At 49.5% G+C, this 11679-nt stretch overlaps 1 protein-coding gene across 1 annotated transcript in view; it reads left to right on the top strand.

Moving 5' to 3' along the window:
* The first annotated feature begins 2923 nt into the window (after positions 1-2923).
* LOC143923842 (histamine N-methyltransferase-like) overlaps positions 2924-11679 on the top strand; it is a 63680-nt gene continuing 54924 nt past the window's right edge. Inside the window, exon 1 of the mRNA XM_077447761.1 lies at positions 2924-3014. The gene's annotated coding sequence lies outside the window, so the exon portion shown is untranslated. The remainder of the gene's footprint in view (positions 3015-11679) is intronic.

Raw genomic sequence — 11679 nt, 5'->3', positions numbered from 1 at the left:
ACGGAGTGATTCAAAGAGCACCGAAAGCTGAAATTGGTCTGGTTAGGAAGGGGGTTTAAGTGCCCAGTGGGCAAGTGGTTAATAGCAACATTTATGCATAGTTTATCTATGCATACTATTAAAAGAAATTGCTGTGCAATACTGAAGTGTTCGGGTTTGACTTGAAGAAAAGGTGGCAACCCTCCTCACTACTGAGTTTGACAATGAATTGAATCAGATTCACGTTCATGATTTGACTCAAAGACCCTCCCCTTTCAGGATGAGTAGAGAGGGAGCTGAAAACAGCCGTCCCAGCTCATGATTTGTAAAATCACCGATAACCTGATTAGCTGCGTGAGCCGTCAAGACTCCAAGTCTCTGAATAAATCAGAGCACACAAGATTCTCTTTTGTATGTCGTGTGTGTGTGAGAGGTAGGTGTTCTATCACAAAACCGCTACCTATCAGAAAGTCCAACAGATGTGACGTTCCATCGTGGCCATCTTGGTACACCTCACACTCTGGCCACACTAAGCCTACAGTCTGAAGTCATGAAGTCTGGCTTTTTACACTTATTTTTACCAGTAAACTGAACTGATATAGTGAAATACAGTATTTTGAAATTGTTTTGTTTTTCAAAATTGTCACTCTTTGTTTATACCACCAGAAGAAAGCACTATTTGTGGGGGGAAAAAAAAGATGTCAATTTTGTTTGGATACAGCATCGCACAACCGCGTAATTGTCAGTTAAAACGACGCAGTGCTGAATCGCAAAAAATGGCCTGGTCATTAAGGGGGTGAGTCCTTTCCGGGACTTAAGTGGTTAATCTTAGCTTGGAGGAAGTGAGTTGTCAATTTAGTGAACTGATCCAAATTATTTGAATCCCTAAAAAGAATCCCTCTGCCCAAGTCTGCCTGGGTCGCCTGCTACCAGTGGCGTTACTGCCCCTCAGCTTACCGCTGTGTGGCTGGAGATCGCCAAACAGCCTGTCAGATGCAGGGCTAGATCTCATTCCTGTGCCTCATGCAGCATAGGGAGGGAGGGATCTTGGAATCACCTGCTCAGTCCTATCCAATCGTACTGTGCCTGGGCTACAACCCCTCCCTCTTCCCCTGCCCCCGTTCTGACAAAATGTCTAACTTGGCGGAATAAGCAACCTGCATCACTTCCGTTTTCTTAAAACCATCATGAATTGGCGATTTTGATGAATTGCTGTTTATTTTCACAAATTGCTTTTTGGACACAACACCAGCAACCGAATAGTGTCCGGTACACAATATTATGAGTGGAGATTGTTACTCCGCTCTGATACCATACTTGCCAACAGTCCTGATTTTTGACCCCCATCCCGATTGGAGCTCATCCCAATTTAAAATCCCAGGATTTTGATTTTGTTCCAGAAAATCTGGACTGTTTTTGGCAAATTCGGCAGCGGGCTACAAAAAGATGGCTGCCGCAAGGACTGTTTCCCTGAATGTTCGGAGGAGAGGGGCAGGCAATCGGCATCTCTCTTCAGTGTAGAAGTAGACAATTCTCTTGTACACCGAAGCTGACTGGTTGCACGGATCAGAAGGAGGGGCTCTGCTGATGGGGACACTGATGTAAGGAGGGGCTTCTGCTGCTGAGGACACCTGATGTAAAGAGGGGATCCGCTGATGGGGACACTGATGTAAGGACTTGGGCTCTGTTGCTGGGGACACTGATGTAAGGACTCAGGCTCCAATGCTGGGGACACTGATGTAAGGAGTGGCTCTGCTGATGGGGACACTGATGTAAGGAGGGGCTTTGCTGGGGACACCAGCTGTAAGGACGGATTCTGCTGGGGGCACCTGATGGCATTTGGTGGCAGGTGACACACTCGGGGCTCCCTCTGATTCTGCATTATGGTGAGTTGAATGATTTCAATTTATTTTACAATGTAATAATATAAATAATGCGCTTCAATCATCCTGACACCATAACAACCATGGTGCCGTGATGATTGAACACCAGGTGTTTGGAGTATCTTTATCTGCTGATTGTTGAACTTTCTGGAATACGCATTTCTATTGTGGTGTAGGATCTGGGCCTGCTTTTCCTCCACCCCTCTTTCTTTCCTTCCTTCTCCCCCTCCCTTTTTCTTCCATTCCTCTTTCATCTCAGACTCTATTCAAACCCCATTTGAGCCATGCCCCCTTTAAGCCACACCCAACATTCCACTTAAACCATGGCCATTTTTCGCCATGCACCACGTTTTCTTTCCCCGCTACATTACGCCTACAAACGGATGCCCTACCCCTAATTATAAAAAGACCCCACCTACATGCAAAAAAGTGTCCCTATAAATTTTTTTACAATGTTGCCAACTTTGTCCTTGCTAGCCGCTGTGCAAACAGCTCAATCTTCCTGTACTGTATTCAGTAGCCGGTGTTGTCTCCAAACACAAAGTCTTCCAAATCAAAAATTACTGATGGTTTAAAGTGGTTGTAAACCCTTACAGACCACTTTGACCTACAGGTAAGGCTAGATTAAGGATTACCTGTAGGTCCAAGAAATATCTCCTAAACCTACAGGGTTTAGGCGATATTTGCAAAAAGACAGGCACCGCTGTCTACGGCACATGCGCCATGGACAGCGGCGCGTAGGAGCACTGAGCATGCCGCTGCTAACGGCAATATGCTGTTAGTGGCGGCTCGCATGCGCAGGAGTGACATCAGTTCGGCTCCAGCCAGTCGCAGAGCTGGAGCCACGATACCCGGAACGAAGATGGACGTTCCGTGGAAGAGGGGACAGCGGTGACTTCGCTGGCTCCTGTGTCAGGTAAGTGACACATAATGGACTACTATGCGATGCATTGTAGTCCATTATGCTTTACCTTTGGAGGGAAACAGAGGAAGTAAACACTGGGTTTGCTTCCTCTTTAAAGAAAGCGGAAGTGACGTGGTTTGATTTGTTGCCTATTGTGGGTTGCCTATTTTGTCTCAGGACACCGCCTTGCTTTGGTTTCAGGCAGCGCCAGAAGAAGATGCCAAACCCCTCGGCTTTCTAACTCTCATGTGAGTCGTGTTTTTTTTTTTTTTTTAAATGTATACTTCATGGAGGGGAGAAGCAAGTTGTGCAGCAGCCTGGACAGTGATAGGTTTGTGGTTTAGTGCAGGCGGCGGTGTTCTCCATAGGGAGACAGGACAAGAGGAAAACATAACAAGTTATTTATGTTGCAATTACCAGGCTGTTAGATCCTCGCCATCAGAAGAACGAACACACAGACCGAACAAAGACACAGATGTTAATCTATATCAGCAAAAATCATGTTTATTACAGAGACTTCTGTGATAGGGAGAAAATAATCCATGAGCTCTGTGTGTTCTGTCTCTTTCCTGTCTCTTCTAGCTCCATCTATAACCCTTACGGCTCATTAACACTAGTTTTGCCCTCTGAAGAGCAATCAACCTTTTAGATTGCTCTTTAGAGAACGTTAGGCAGGTGCTGAGAAGGTGTTGTGTCACCACCACCCGCCTGCTTTATTTCCTTGAACCCCACACTAGTACAACACAACTGTGTAAATTGCAGAGCAACCCTATTCACTTGAATGGGTTGTGTTCAGTGGGTGGTAGCACCTGCCTAAAGCCAAAGATTCCTGCCATGGACAAAAAACATCAAGACCACAGCATGTATACACTTCCCAGCTGCTGCCTATGCAGCTAAAAGGGTGGCAGTTGCGGGTGGTAAATATGTGGCTCAGCTATAGGGTTTTACAGCCCCCCTAACCACTAGTGTGAATGAGCCTTAACAATAAATCTCAATTTAAGTGAACTTTCCCCTCTCCCTCCTCATGTTACCGTAAAGGGTTTTTTTTTTTGTTGTTTGATGAGATATAATATATATAAATCAATGTAAGGGCTCATTTACATTTGCAGTAAGGGGGCAAAAAAACAGGCATTTTACTCTGTTTTATTGCCACCTGAATCACTGGTCATTATCCCTGCAGAGCCTGGACCAGCTCTATGATAACAGTCGACAGCGGGCTTTAGACCCCTTTCACAGTGCTGCGATTTAAAAGTTGCGCACTTATGCCGCAATTTTGTCGCAATTTCAGGGAATGGCAGTGTAAACTTTAGGTCTAGGACCTCAACTCGCATTAAAGTCAGACCAAAGTAGTACAGGGACTACTTTAAAGTCAGCACTACTTGAAGTCGCACAGCTATGAATGGTGAAAAGGGGCCTCAGCGGGGGGGGGGGCAGAACTGAAGCAGTGACACCCAGAGGGCCGTGTACTTTGTGGATTGCCTGTGGTCTATTACTGGTTGGAAGCCTCTAAGATTAAGTGTAGGATCAGTTCTTATCAGTTGCCAGTGGAGGCGCTGTGCTTCCCCAAAAGGGGAGATCTATGCAAATCTTTTGGTGTAGTTGTACCTGGACGGCCTGTCTCAGTAGGTGCCACATTAAGGGGCTCTTACGGCTATAGAGGCCAATGATGGTCATATGCGGGCAGGCTTGATTGGTGCTGCATTGGGTCTGTGTCTTTTTCTTTTTTTTTTTTCCTGGCAGTTTTTTGGGAAAGAACACCGGCCCCCCTTTCGCAGTTGTTAGTATTTCCCGAATATAAGTCTGTACTGATGGAGGGAGGTGGTCTGTACCATGCTTGCAGCCTCTGCATCTCCTGTACCATACCTGCAGCCTCTCTCTGCTTCTCCAGTACCATGGCCGCAGCCTCTCTCTGCTTCTCCAGTACCATGGCCGCAGCCTCTCTCTGCTTCTCCAGTACCATGGCCGCAGCCTCTCTCTGCTTCTCCAGTACCATGGCCGCAGCCTCTCTCTGCTTCTCCAGTACCATGGCCGCAGCCTCTCTCTGCTTCTCCAGTACCATGGCCGCAGCCTCTCTCTGCTTCTCCAGTACCATGGCCGCAGCCTCTCTCTGCTTCTCCAGTACCATGGCCGCAGCCTCTCTCTGCTTCTCCAGTACCATGGCCGCAGCCTCTCTCTGCTTCTCCAGTACCATGGCCGCAGCCTCTCTCTGCTTCTCCAGTACCATGGCCGCAGCCTCTCTCTGCTTCTCCTGTACCATGGCCGCAGCCTCTCTCTGCTTCTCCAGTACCATGGCCGCAGCCTCTCTCTGCTTCTCCAGTACCATGGCCGCAGCCTCTCTCTGCTTCTCCAGTACCATGGCCGCAGCCTCTCTCTGCTTCTCCAGTACCATGGCCGCAGCCTCTCTCTGCTTCTCCAGTACCATGGCCGCAGCCTCTCTCTGCTTCTCCTGTACCATGGCCGCAGCCTCTCTCTGCTTCTCCTGTACCATGGCCGCAGCCTCTCTCTGCTTCTCCAGTACCATGGCCGCAGCCTCTCTCTGCTTCTCCAGTACCATGGCCGCAGCCTCTCTCTGCTTCTCCAGTACCATGGCCGCAGCCTCTCTCTGCTTCTCCAGTACCATGGCCGCAGCCTCTCTCTGCTTCTCCTGTACCATGGCCGCAGCCTCTCTCTGCTTCTCCTGTACCATGGCCGCAGCCTCTCTCTGCTTCTCCTGTACCATGGCCGCAGCCTCTCTCTGCTTCTCCTGTACCATGGCCGCAGCCTCTCTCTGCTTCTCCTGTACCATGGCCGCAGCCTCTGCATCGCCTCCGGTACCACACACACACACACACACACACACACACACACACACACACACACCCCTCCTCCTCCTCCTCCCATGCGTATGACTTTCTTTACTTCGGTGCTTTGGGTTCTAGCCCCAGATTTTTTGTAGACATAGCAACGCCCCCGCCTGCTAAGTAACCCAACCTGCCTCCAGACCAGCTGATCTGCTCCAACCTGCTTCTGCACTAGTGATGGACGAACTTCCGACGGGACGTTTCGCGAACGCGGCCGATAGTTCGCGGGCCCCATTGGCTTCAATGGGAGGCGAACTTCGCAAACCTACAGGTCAAATTTGCAGCCACAAAATAATTAATAGCTGTACAAACATAGTCCCACCACATGGCCAATGACATAACACATGTATGAGGTGAATCTGGGATCGACAACTACAAGCATTCTTTTTTTATATGGGAAATTGTTGTGACAATTCAGGACTGTGGAGCGCATGAAGGCAATGGAGGAGAGGGAAGGTCAGGGACCAGGGTATGCAAAGAGGGTGCAGGAGATGATCACCAGCAGCGTGACATGCAGCAATGACACCTGTACCGTGATAGAGTCATCTGACAGCAGCACCGTGATAGAGAGCACTGACATCAGCAGCGTGACCTATGGCAATGACACCTGCACCGTGATAGAGTCATCTGACAACAGCACCGTGACATAAAGCACTCACACCAGCACCTTGATATACAGCACTGACAGCAGCACCGTGATAGAGAGCACTGACATCAGCAGCGTGACATAAAGCACTCACACCAGCACCGTGATATACAGCACTGACAGCAGCACTGTGATAGAGAGCACTGACATCAGCAGCGTGACATACAGCAATGACACCTGCACCGTGATAGAGTCATCTGACAACAGCACCGTGATGGAGAGCACTGACATCAGCAGCGTGACATAAAGCACTCACACCAGCACCGTGATATACAGCACTGACAGCAGCACCGTGATAGAGAGCACTGACATCAGCAGCGTGATATACAGCACTGACACCTGCACCGTAAGCAGCCCCAGGAGGAAGTCAGCATAGCACAGGGATGGTGGGAGCCCCTCATAATGAGCATAGCACAGGGATGGTGGGAGGCCCTTATAATGAGCATAGCACAGGGATGGTGGGAGCCCCTCATAATAAGCAGCCCCATGAGGATGTCGGCATAGCACATGGATGGTGGGAGCCCCTCATAATAAGCAGCCCCAGGAGTAAGTCAGCACAGCACAGGGATGGTGGGAGCCCCTCATAATGAGCATAGCACAGGGATGGTGGGAGCACCTCAAAATATGCACAGCAGAGGTACAGCCCCAGGAGGAAGTCAGCACAGCACAGGGATGGTGGGAGCCCCTCATAATATGCACAGCAGAGGTACAGCCCCAGGAGGATGTCGGCACAGCACAGGGATGGTGGGAGCCCCTCATAATAAGCGGCCCCAGTAGAAATATGACACCACTCAACCTCTTCAAAGAGGAGGGTACGGGCATATAGTACGGTGTGCTTTTTTTGGACAAGGAAGTGAGCCAAATGAAGAAAGAAGGTCTCTGAGCTCGATTAAAAAAATTGTTTATAGACATATACATGGTCTACTGGTCACATGTGTTGAATTCCTCTGAGATCCATGTCTCATTCATTTTTAGAAATGTGAGGTAGTTAACACTGTCGTGAGCTAGGCGAGTACGCTTATCGGTCACGATCCCCCCTGCTGCGCTGAACGTCCTTTCGGACAGGACACTGGATGAGGGGCAAGCCAACAGTTCGATTGAAAATTGGGCAATAGGGATGAGCCGAACACCCCCCGGTTCGGTTCGCACCAGAACTTTCGAACGGACCCCACGTTCGTTACGAACGTTAGAACCCCATTGAAGTCTATGGGACTCGAACGTTCGAAATGGAAAGTGCTAATTTTAACGGCTAATATGCAAGATACTGTCCTAAAAAGGGTTTGGGGACCTGGCTCCTGCCCCAGGGGACATGGGTCAATGCCTAAAATGTTTTTAAAAATGGCCGTTTTTGCGGGAGCACTGATTTTAATGACGATTAAAGTGAAAAAAAAAAAGTGAAATATTCCTTTAAATATGGTGCCTGGGGGGTGTCTGTAGTATGCCTGTGAAGTGCCACGTGTTTCCCGTGTTTAGAACAGTCCCTGCACAAAATGACATTAAACGGAAATAACACCATTTAAAACTGCTTGCGGTTTTAATCTTATATCTGGTTCCTGCAATATGGTTGAAAATCATTCAGAAAAATGGCATGGGTAGCCCTCCCTGCCCATTACCAGCCTATTTGGGTCTTGTACGCATATTAAGGGGAACCCCGTACCCATATTAAAAAAAGGAAATGCGTGTGGCCCCCCAGGCCCTATATACTCAGAACAGCAGTATACAGGCGGTGCAAACAAGACAGGGACTGTGTAGGTTTGTTGTGTTAAGTTGAATTTGTTTGTAATTTTCAACTTGTACATTTTTAAAGTGTAGCTCCAGTCAAAAAAACTATTTTTAAGCTTTTTGGAAAACATAGGGAAGGGTTATCACCCCTGTATAATTTGTTTTGTCGTCCATCTTTTTTCATCTCACTTGCTGTTGTCTCCTTCCGTTTGCAAGTAGGAGATGTTTGTAAATTGGATGTTTGAAAGTAGGGGCCTGCCCTATATGCTCTGCAGAAATGGCGGAACAAGGTGTTGGTTTTACCACAACATTGTAAGCCCTCAAAGTTACTCTTGGTGGGCGCTGGAGCACTCTGCTGTGAACGATTATATCAAGAATTGTAATTACATGCCATTGTTGAACAGTGGTAGAAAAATTGACCTTTGGTGGTTGTGGTGCTGGTGCCACAACACTAAGTCCTCACAATTACTCTGGGTGGGCACAGGAGCGGGCCTTCCTGTGAAATATTATATCAAGAATTGTAATTACATGTCCCTGTTAAACAGGGGCAGAAAAATTGGGCCGCTGGCACTGGTGTTGCGACACTGCAACCTCTCCCATATACTCTAGTTTTATTGCAGGAATTAGCCCTGCTGCAAAGCATTGCATCAAAAATTGTACTTAAACGCCCCTGTTAAACAGGGGCAGAAAAATTGGGCCTTAGGCACTGATGCTGGTGCCACCACACTCCAACCTCTGCCATATACTCTAGTTTTATTGCAGGAATTAGCCCTGCTGCAAAGCATTGCATCAAAAATTGTAATTAAACGCCCCTGTTAAACAGGGGCAGAAAAATTGGGCCTTAGGCACTGGTGCTGGTGCCACCACACTCCAACCTCTGCCATATACTCTAGTTTTATTGCAGGAATTAGCCCTGCTGCAAAGCATTGCATCAAAAATTGTAATTAAACGCCCCTGTTAAACAGGGGCAGAAAAATTGGGCTGCTGGCATCACCCAGAACCAAAAATGTTCTTCCAACATATCAGCGGAGGAGGAAGAGGATAGACAATCAACATAACAGGACAGTCACTCAGCATCAGCATAGGCAGTCTTGAAGGGATGTGGTATTTAAAAAAAAATTAGTCGGTTACATCAGCTTCAGGTGCTTGGTAGCTGTGGGTGATCCAAGACTGATTCATCTTGATGAAGGTCAGTCGATCAACTGATTCGGTGGACAGGCGCACCCTGTGATCGGTAACAAAGCCACCAGCAGCACTGAAGGTGCATTCCGAAAGAACGCTGGATGCAGGACAGGCCAGTAGCTCAATTGCATACTGTGCAAGCTCTGGCCAGTGATCCATCCTCAAGACCCAGTAAGCCAGAGGATTTTCGGTGGGAAAGGTGTCCAAGTCTGACCTTACCCCTAGGTATTCCTGCACCATGTAAATTAGACGCTGGCGATGGGTGCTGGAACCAATCATACCTTGGGGCTGCGGACTAAAAAATTGTCTGAAAGCATCAGTCAGACGGCCACCTTCTCCACCGCTCCTTCTGACTGATGCCTCAGCAACACGTTGTCCAGGACCAGGAGTTTGTGACCTCCCAGTCTCTGGGAACGCGTTGCACAGAGCTTTCTGCAAGGCCTCCCGGAGATGTCTCATCCTCTGCTCCCTCTGCGATGGCAAGATAAGGTCGGCAACCTTACCCTTGTACCGTGGATCAAGGAGAGTGGCCAGCCAGTAATGTTCCCTCTCCTTGATCCGAAGAATACGAGGATCCTTCCGCAGGCTTTGCAGGATCAGGGAGGCCATGCAGCGTAGGTTAGCTGAGGCATTCGGTCCGGAGTCCTCTGGGTCACTAAGGACAACATGATCCGCAGCTACCTCCTCCCAGCCACGTACAAGTCCACCTGTTTCTTGGGACTGTAAATCATCCCTATAAGACTGCTGCTGCTGATGCTGAGTGCCAGCCTCCACCTCCATGCTGACACAATCATCCTCCTCCTCCTCTTCCTCCTCCTCACCCTCTTCCTGTGTGATGGGTGGCACAGCAGGAACACTGTCTGGATAAAGGGGGCCTTGAGAGGCAAGAAAGTCCTCCTCTTCCTGCCTCTGTTCTGCCTCAAGTGCCCTGTCCATTATTCCACGCAGCGTATGCTCCAAGAGGTGGACAAGAGGTACAGTGTCACTGATGCATGCACTGTCACTGCTCACCATCCTTGTGGCCTCCTCAAACGGTGACAGGACAGTGCATGCATCCCTGATCATGCCCCACTGGCGTGGTGAGAAAAAACCGAGCTCCCCTGACCCTGTCCTGGTGCCGTAGTCGCACAGGTACTCATTGATGGCCCTCTGCTGCGTGTGCAGCCGCTGCAGCATGGCCAATGTTGAGTTCCATCTGGTGGGCATGTCACATATAAGGCGGTTCTTGGGCAGGTTCAACTCCTTTTGGAGCTCAGCCAGCCAAGCACAGGCATTAAATGATCGGCGGAAATGCACACAGACTTTCCTGGCCTGCTTCAGGACATCATGTAAGCCGGGGTACCTGCCCAAGAACCGCTGCACCACCAGGTTAAGGACGTGAGCTACACAGGGCACATGGGTCAGTTGTCCCTGTCGGAGGGCGGAGAGGAGGTTGGTGCCATTGTCGCAAACCACCATTCCTGGCTTAAGCTGGCGTGGCGTCAAACACCTCTCGGCCTGCCCCTGCAGAGCTGACAAAACATCCGCCCCAGTGTGGCTCCTGTCCCCCAAACAAACCAGCGCAAGCACGGCATGGCATTGTTTTGCCTGCGTACTTGCGTAGCCCCTGGAACGCCTACGGAGCACCGCTGGTTCTGAGGACAGAGCACTGGAAGAGGCCATGGAGGAAGAAGAAGAGGAGGGGGTGGAGGAGAGAGGTGTGTCACAACCAACAGTAGCATTTTGGAGGCGTGGTGGCGGAACAACCTCCAACACTACTGCACCTTGTCCTGCATCCTTCCCAGCAGCCAGAAGAGTGACCAAATGGGCCGTGAAAGACAGGTAACGTCCCTGTCCATGCCTGCTGGACCATGAGTCAGCGGTAATATGCACCTTACCACTGACCGCCCTGTCCAGTGAGGCAAGGACATTGCCTTCCACATGCCGGTAGAGAGCCGGAATCGCCTTCCGTGAGAAAAAGTGGCGTTTGGGGACCTGCCACTGAGGAACCGCACATTGTACAAACTCACGGAAGGGGGCCGAGTCTACCAACTGAAAAGGCAGCAGTTGAAGTGCTAGCAATTTAGCCAAGCTAGCATTCAACCGCTGGGCATGTGGATGGCTGGGAGTAAACTTCTTCCGCCGGTCCAGCAGCTGGGGCAGGGACATTTGCCTGCTATAATCGGATGTGGATGTACCACTAGCAGAGTTCCCGGAAGCACTTGGCTGTGACACACCTAATTCTACACCTTCATTCCTCTCAGAGCAGGTTTCAGAGAGGACTGAAGTTCTAGTGGGGTTGGAGATGCCAGCTGATGAGGAGCAAGGAGAGGTCCGCTTTGTTCTTTGGTGTGGGTCTTTGAGGTACGCTTGCCAACGAGCTGCATGGCAGGTCAACATATGTCTGGTCAAGCATGTGGTGCCCAAGCGGCTGATGTTTTGGCCACGTGAGATACGCTTGAGACATATGTTGCAAATAGCAGCGGTGCGATCTGATGCAATCGTCTCAAAAAAGGCCCACACCAAAGAACTTTTAGAATAACG

This window comes from Lithobates pipiens, unplaced genomic scaffold (genome assembly GCF_037356315.1).
Source record: "Lithobates pipiens isolate NorthernLeopardFrog02 unplaced genomic scaffold, aLitPip1_a1.2 Scaffold_22, whole genome shotgun sequence".
In the NCBI taxonomy this organism is placed as follows: Eukaryota; Metazoa; Chordata; class Amphibia; order Anura; family Ranidae; genus Lithobates; species Lithobates pipiens.
Note: the sequence above shows the minus strand (reverse complement) of the source record. Positions and strands in the feature narration are given on the sequence as shown.